Source organism: Zingiber officinale, chromosome 1A (assembly GCF_018446385.1).
Source record: "Zingiber officinale cultivar Zhangliang chromosome 1A, Zo_v1.1, whole genome shotgun sequence".
NCBI lineage: Eukaryota > Viridiplantae > Streptophyta > Magnoliopsida > Zingiberales > Zingiberaceae > Zingiber > Zingiber officinale.
Genome location: NC_055987.1, coordinates 17,476,862 through 17,485,074, shown reverse-complemented (window position 1 = coordinate 17,485,074; position 8,213 = coordinate 17,476,862). Strand labels below are relative to the sequence as shown.

Here is an 8,213-nt window from a genome sequence, read left to right as displayed (position 1 = left end):
GGAAAAATGGCTTACCCTGCACATATTTTATAAGGAAATTTCTTTCTCAGATTCATCAGTTGGAGGTTCTTTTATGAATAAAAGTGTGGACGGAGCATATACATTGATTGATCAAGTGACATTGAATCTCCAAGAATTGTCAGATAAAAGTTGGATGGAATCTCCTTCAAATATTCAAGAAGTGCAAGCCATAAATACTAGAGAGCCTTTCAAACGAAATACAGTTCAATCATCCAAGAATGTCGAAATTCGGAAGTCACAGAATGAGGAGTTCAAACATTTGGGGGCAAAGATTGAGAGCATAGTTTCAAAATGATTCAAAGAAGATCCCCCTCCTACACAAATAAGATCTAGTGAAAAGTGTAATGATAGTAAGTTGAGAAGCGGCAAGAATCATGAAGAACTTCTGAAAAATGACTTGTATAGAATTGAGGAGAAGAACAATAGAAAACCACATGAACTCGGTTCCATTATTCCAGGAGGTTCCCAAATGCCACAAGTACCTTTCCCTCAACGATTGATCAGACCATCACTAGACAAGCAATTTGAACCTCAGCCATATGCTCAACCTTTCCCAGGACCTTCACTAAAGGTTCTTTTTCTACAAAGGCTAGTGAGGGTCAATGAAAATGAAGACTTTGGCAAATTCTGTGACACTAATTTGGTTGAGTGTAGATTTCTGGATACATATGAAGATGAGGACTCTTCAGATGAGGATTATGATAATAATGCAGTGGATAACAAGTTTTCAGATCTTCCTCCATATTTTACAGGATGTTATAGTGACATTGAATTTTCAGATGATGAATGTATTGAGGTAGATCAACGTAAAAATGCAAATGAAGTCAATGATCCTCCTATAGTTGATTCTCCTGTTGAAGATATAGACGTTGGTTTATTTTTCGATGCTTGTGTTGATAATGATGTTTTGGAAGGAAGTGTAGGGAGCTGTGGTGTGGAAATAGCATCTCAAGAATCACCTCCTTCATCCACACAACCTTTAGAGATTATGAGAGTTGCAAGAATTGAACATATGCTGTAGATCCATGTGTAGGGACTTGTGCAGAGTTAGCAGAGTCTCAAGAATCACCACCTTTGGAAGTACCAACACCAGAGCCAGAGCCAGAGCCAGAACCGTCATTTGATTCAGAGGAAGTCACATCCACATGTTTAGAAATTTCAGGTACCTCTTAGCAAAGTAAGGTTAGTATTTCTTGTGATCTTTTGGAAAATTTTATAGAGGTACCTGCCATTGACTTTGTTGGATGTGATTCAGTTTTTATTTCTTATTCTGCTTATCTTAATATGGTTATGACTCTATCTTATCTAATACGTTTACGGGAGATTTGTATTTTCTTAGCATGTGCAGATTTTCATGGGGCCTATAATTGGAAGCTTGACTTGAACCGTCTTCGACCTCCTAAAAGAATTTCCAAGAAGATGAAGATGGAGAGAGTTATTCTTCACCTTTTGATGAAAGCTCCCTAATCTACACGGACGTGTGAAGAGGATATTGGAGATGTTTGCTACGGTCGTGTCTCACACACGGCCATGCAAGGCTGACAGAGAGGAGAATGGGCAGGGTCGTGTGAACCTCACAAGGCCGTGCCACGGGGCCGTGTGGCTCCCAAACCTCACCTCTATTTAAACCCTTCTTCAAGATTTGAAAGGGGATCTTCTCCCCCTTGGGAGAGAGCGAGATTTGGGGCTTTCCCTCCATTCTTGGGAGGATTTCTTGGCGATTAAAAGGTGGATCTTCAACGGAATCGACTCTGAGGAGCGTGGATTGGATCCGAAGATCAAGCGTCATCTTAGATAAGTTTTCTTTCTCTCCTCTTCTTGGATTGGGGGATCAAGAAATACTTGTAATCTCTATATTTTTGGATTTCTCTCTTCGATTTATGGAGTAGATCTCTTGTTTTAGGAGGAGGGAGTATTTGTATGATGAATTGATGTAAACTCTTGTGGATTTGCCATTTCCTTGTTTCTATGATATTGTCTTATTTGTATCAATTTGATCTTGAATGTATTGTTGTTGTATGGACCTAATTCACATTCTTGATTGATTGTTTGAATGTCCTATGGATCTTATAAAGATTATCCCCCACTCGATTTTCCAAGGGAAGCACGCGAAAGGTGCAAGCCCGTGTAAGGACGCTTGAGGGATAAGACTTAGGGAAAAGGAGGACAATTCAAGAGGGTAGGATAGATTTAGGGATTAATCTTTATATCTTATGGGTTGAGGAGTATGATCTTGTGTTGATCATCCGAGGGATCTTCGTGACAGGAACAAGCCAGTGTAAGGACAACATAAGTTCATATCAACTTGATCACATTTAGGTATAGATTTCAGTCCTAGGCCAGTTGTCTATTGCAAGAGAGAACCGACTGTAACGACCCAATTTTCCCTATTTCAAGTTCTAAAAGTCCATAAAAATATTTGGAAATACTTTTAAAATATTCTAGAGATTTTTAGGAATTTTTAGAATATTTTTACGTAATTTTTGGAGGTCGTTTAGTAGGGTTACAAAAAGAAAGAAGTTTTAAAAAAAAATGTGTTGAAGGTGAGATTCGAACCCACGATCTCGGGTCGGACTGACCCAAGCCGAAACCAGCCCAACCAGCTGAGCTACACTATTTTTGTTAACCTTATATGGAGCGAAATATATATATACAGTAGCTGGAACGTTTGAAATAAATTGAAGAAAAAGGGGCGCGACTGAGAATCGAAGCACAGACCTCTTGCTTCGAGCAAAGCCCAACGGACCAACTGGGCTAAAGATCGTTGCTAATTAAATAGGCAGCGGCAAATATATAAGCTATAGTTGGAATCAAAAATAACTCGAGTTATAAGGAGAGGATTTAAGTTTCCCGAAACCTAATTTTTCCTCACCTTTCTCTCCCGACGGCGCTGTTCCTCTCCTCGGGCGAAAACGCAGCGGCGTTAGGGCTTCGATCCGGCGGCCGACGAGCACCTTTCTTCGAGAGCTCTTCACACATTCGTGACCGGCTCGTCGAGGGGAGCACGCAGACACGAAGAGATCGAAGAAATTTCAAGTCTCTGCAAGCCCTAGAAGCCGATCTCGGCTGTAAGTCCAAGAAATCCAAGGTGAGTTGCTACTCACCTGCAGTAGGAGTAGTTCCGCGAGTTTTGATTTGCGAACGAGCTCTGATTTGGTGTTCCTGCACCTTCCTGTTGTTCGGCTGGTTTCCTTTGGGTTCCTGCGATTTCTGGTGTTTAAGTTAGATCAGTGAAGCTCTGTTTTCTTATTGTAATGAGATTTCTGGCCGGATTTGAATTTGGTGAAGCATTTGTGTTGCCGGCATTTCCATAAGCAGCATTTATAGATCATAGTTTCCTTTCAAAAAGGGGCACGAACAGTCCCTTTCGAAGCTTACTGTTAAGTTTTGTTTGTGCATGTCCATGGGCAAGAACAACCCATAATTTCATAGCAGTTTAGATCTTGTGATGACTTAGTAAGCATGATATTCCGTTAATTCCAAGTAGGATCAGCTTAAAATTCTTTTGCTGTGTAGACCTTTCATTTGCTATTAAATGGGCATGATCGGATTTCATTTAGCCTTGTAGTTGCAAGTTTTGTTATTGGGATAATAGTGTATTGAGGTCACAACCAATGTTAAACCATTCTCACTGTCCTTATTTGGATACTATAGCAATAAACTTTAGAACCAACGTAGCTGGGGAGTGTTGGATCCTTATGTAGCTAAATGCTTAAAGTTATAGTCATGAATAGGTAGACTTTGATAAAACTGGTCTCCAATTAACAGAAGAAAGAATGTTATCTCCTAGTCCACAACATGCACATTTTCTCATACTTAACCCTTGCTTAAGTTCTGAATTACATGCTTAAATGCTTACCCAACAAGGAATGTGCATATTATGATCAGATCTAGGCTAGCTTGATAGCATACAACCCCAAACATTTTATTAAAGGTAATAACACTACCAAGCTTGAACTCTTTTATGATTAGCATAGTATGCAGATTTTTTCTAAGCTAGTATGCAGATTTTTAATAAGCAGATTTTGTAAGTATAGCATGCAGATTTTTTATAAGTATAGTATGCAGATTTTTAATAAGCAGATTTTCATAAGTATTGCTTGCAGATTTTGATAAGTATTGCATGCAGAACCTCAGTTTTAGAACAGATTTTTTTTAGCTTACAGTGCAGAATTTTGATTAAGCTTGTATGCAGATTTGTCTTTTTGCCTTGAAAGTTTAGAATTGTTTAAGCATATCAGATTTAGAACTTGTTTAAACATTTTAGCTTAGTAGAAGCATTCCTTTATTGGAAGTATTAATGAGAACAAGTATTTTACTTGAACAAGTATAAGAAAGTACTAAAGAAAAGAAAGAAAAGGCCAAGGCCTTAAGTAGATCCTAAAGTCAAGACTTTAGGGATTTTGGCACACAGGGTGCTTATTAAAATGCCAAGACATTTTATTATAAGAAGTATTTAAAGATAAAAGTATTTTACTTTTTAATGGCATGTACCGGACACAAGTTCCAAGGGATGGGCTCCAAGTTGCCCCTAGACATAAGGTCTAGAAGTGTCTTAATGGTTTTGGGATTAGCTACCTCAATTCTCATTAAGAAAGGGATGGGCTCCAAGTTGCCCCTAGGCACATGGCCTAGAAGTATCTTAGTAGTTTTGGGATTAGCTACCTCAATTCTCATTAAGAAAGGGATGGGCTCCAAGTTGCCCCTAGGCACATGGCCTAGAAGTATCTTAGTAGTTTCGGGATTAGCTACCTCGATTCTTATTAAGAATGCGCGCAAAGTGGTACAATGCCGGGCCCAAGAGAAGTTGATTATTATTTTGAAGTATAAAAGTAAAAGTTTTTTTTGGAAACAAATGAAACAAACATCAAATATGTTTAGAATTAGAAAGTTTAGCTTCTTGTTATTTGAAGCATGCAGCATCAGTTTTCATTTGCTTCCTTATGAGTTTATTTGAGCATGACTATATGTCTTATCATTTAGTTGATTTCTTGCTATTAGATTATTTAGCATGATTAGTTTTATTTGCTTTTCAGCATGCAGTTATAGTTTTATTCTTGTATAGCATGAGTAGCTTTACATGTTTAGTATGATTCCTTTATTGTATTATGAGCATGATTAGCTATACATGTTTAGTATTTCAGTTAGTACGATTCCTTTATTGGATTATGAGCATGATTAGCTATACATGTTTAGTATTTCAGTTAGTATGATTCCTTTATTGGATTATGAGCATGATTAGCTATACATGTTTAGTATTCCAGATAGTATGATTCCTTTACTATTTATGAGCATGAGTAGCTTTACATGTTAGCATTCAGTTTTAGCATGTTTTTATTTATATACATGCATATCGTGATTTTGTGAGTTAGATAGCGCTCACTAAGCATTTTGCTTATAGATACTACTTTCCTCCTACTGCAGATAAAGGAAAAGGAAAGCTAAAGTATAAGAAGGAAGGCGACGAGGAGATGTTGTAACGGTGTGTGATGCCAGGACTATGGAGAGATCATGAGTTTGCTAAGGAAACTGTCAAGACCCCTTTTGAGTTTTTCTTTCAGTTATTAAGTTGATAGAGATTGTATTAGTTGTTTCCTTTGTCTATGTTGATTAATTGAGTCTATTCCGCATTGTTAGTTGAGTTATTTCCTATTGTTGGAGTTATATAGTTTTCTATTGCTTTAGTGTCGTGCTATTATTTCTGCGTGGTTGTGAAAAATATGTTCCAGCCGCCTGTGGCTGTGTATATAGTGTTTGTATCCCAGTTTGGGGTCACCGGTACAGGGGAGACTCTGCCGAAATTTTTCGGTAGGGATTTCTCGAAGTTTAAGTAGCGTACCGGTTAAGTGGAGTTAGTAGTCAAGTAATGGTCCACCTTTAGAGAGTAGTAGTAGTGTAAAAAAAGGTGGGTCGTTACACCGACAACCTTCTATAAATGTTGGACAATTGAGAAATAGAATTTGGTAGATCATTTACATTTAGGAATCTTACAAAGAAACCAAAACTCCTAGAACATTCCTTTATCATAGCCCATAATCTTGTTTGTTGATTTTTCATTCCTATGTTTACTTTTCATTAGTTACATTTAGCTTTTGGAAATCAATTAATTAGTTATTTAGATAACTCGTGTTGAAATATTTCTAGTGCTTATTCCAGTCCCTGTGGATACGATAATCTTTTATATTACTTGCGACATTTCCGTACACTTGCAGAAGCGAACAAGTTTTTGGCGTCGTTGTCGGGGACTGCGCTATAACATTAGGAATTATCAATTGAGTTAGACTAGACATAACTTTTCTTTTCATTTGCATAGTTGCAACTAATTGTTAGAATTATGTTTTCATTAGTTTTTCCTTTCTTGAATAACATCTTGACAATTCTTTTTGTTGCAATTCTAATTCTAATTCTAACTTTGCATTCTTGATTTCTAGCACTCTAATCTAACTTTTCTTTGTTTTCTCTTTTGATCTAGTTTCTTTCTTCTTTTCTTTTATAAACACATCTTGCAATCTTTTGCATATGAATTATTCTAGACATTTTTCTTTTTCCTTTTATCTTTTCTTTCTTGTTTTCATTATGCACTTTCTTTCTTGCAATTTAAATTTTGCATTTTCTTTCTTGCTTTTCATATCTCATTTTATTTCTTGTCTTTGATTCTTCATTTTATGAATATCCATGAGCACTAACATGTCAAGCAGGCCCATGAGAAATTTTTCTATACCCTTTTCTATAAGATTTTTATCTCCCATTATGCAACCTCAAATTGAAGCAGAAAGTTTCCAATTAGACCCAGAGTTAATTTTTATGATACAAGGTCACAAATTTGGAGGAGAAATATCAGAAAGTCCTTATCTGCATCTTAAAACATTTTTAGAGATTTGTGATATGGTGAAATGTGAAGGAGTGTCAGCAGATGCAGTTCGATTGATGGCATTTCCTTTCAGTATCAAGGATAAAGCAAGGACTTGGCTATATTCTCTCTGTCCTCAAAGCATCACAAGTTGGGAACAATTGGAGAAGCAATTTCTGAATCATTTTTTCCCTCCAAGTAGAACAGTGTATATGAGGAATTGCATAACAAATTTTGCTCAAGCATATGGAGAATCATTATTTGAAGCATGGGATAGATTCAAGAGTCTTCAAAGACAGTGGCCTCATCATGGTTTTGAAAAATGGTTGATTTTGCACATATTCTATGGGGGGATTTCTTTCTCAGACAAGAGTTTATTGGATTCATCAGCTGGAGGTTCTTTTATGGACAAAAGTGTAGATGAAGCTTATTCATTAATTGATCAAGTGACATTGAACCTCCATGAATGGTCGAACAAAAGTTGGATGGAATTTCCCTCAGATATTCAAGAAGTGTAAGCCATAAATGTAAGAGAGTCTGTCAAACAAAATAAAGTTCAACCACCTAAAAATGTTGAAATTCACAAGTCACAGAGTGAGAAGTTCAAACATTTGGGGGCAAAGCTTGATAGTATTGTTTCAAAATGGTTTAAAGAAGATCCCCCTCCTACACAGTCAATATCTAATGAAAAGTGTGATGATGTTGGGTTGAGAAGTGGCAAAAATCATGAAGAACTTCTGAAGAGTGACATGCTTAGAATTGAGGAGAAGAATAATAGAAGATCACAAGAACTCAGTTCCATTTCTCTAGGAAGATCCCAAAGGCCACAAGTACCTTTCCCTCAACGATTAATCACACCAACACAAGATAAGCAAGTTTGACCTCCTCCAAAAGCTCAAAGGGAATTTGGGAAAAAGGAAGTTCAGTCTTTCCCAGGACCTTCACTAAGGGTTCCTTTTCCACAAAGGTTAGTGGGGGTCAATGAAAATAAAGACTTCGGCAAATCCTTTGACACTAATATAGTTGAGTGCAGATTTTTGAATGTATATGAAGATGAGGATTTTTCAGATGAGGATTTTATTGATAATGCAGTGGTAAATAAGTTTTCAGATCTACCTAAAAATTTTATAGGGTGTTATAGTGACATTGAATTTTCAGATGATGAATGTGATGTGGTAGATCAACTTAAAACTGCAAGTGAATTATTGATCCTCTTGTTATGGATTCTCCTATTGAGGACATAGATGTCGATTTATTTTTTGATGTATGTGTTGATGATGATGATATGGAAGAATGTGTAGGGAGCTGTGTTGTGGAAGCAGCATCTCAAGGATCACCACCT

At 36.9% G+C, this 8,213-nt stretch overlaps 1 non-coding gene across 1 annotated transcript; it reads right to left on the bottom strand.

Annotated features, from left to right (window-relative positions):
* Positions 1-7,081: 7,081 nt before the first annotated feature.
* Positions 7,082-7,187, bottom strand: LOC122039169. The gene has a single exon (XR_006128058.1). It is a non-coding gene; the product is annotated as a small nucleolar RNA R71 (small nucleolar RNA).
* Positions 7,188-8,213: the final 1,026 nt, after the last annotated feature.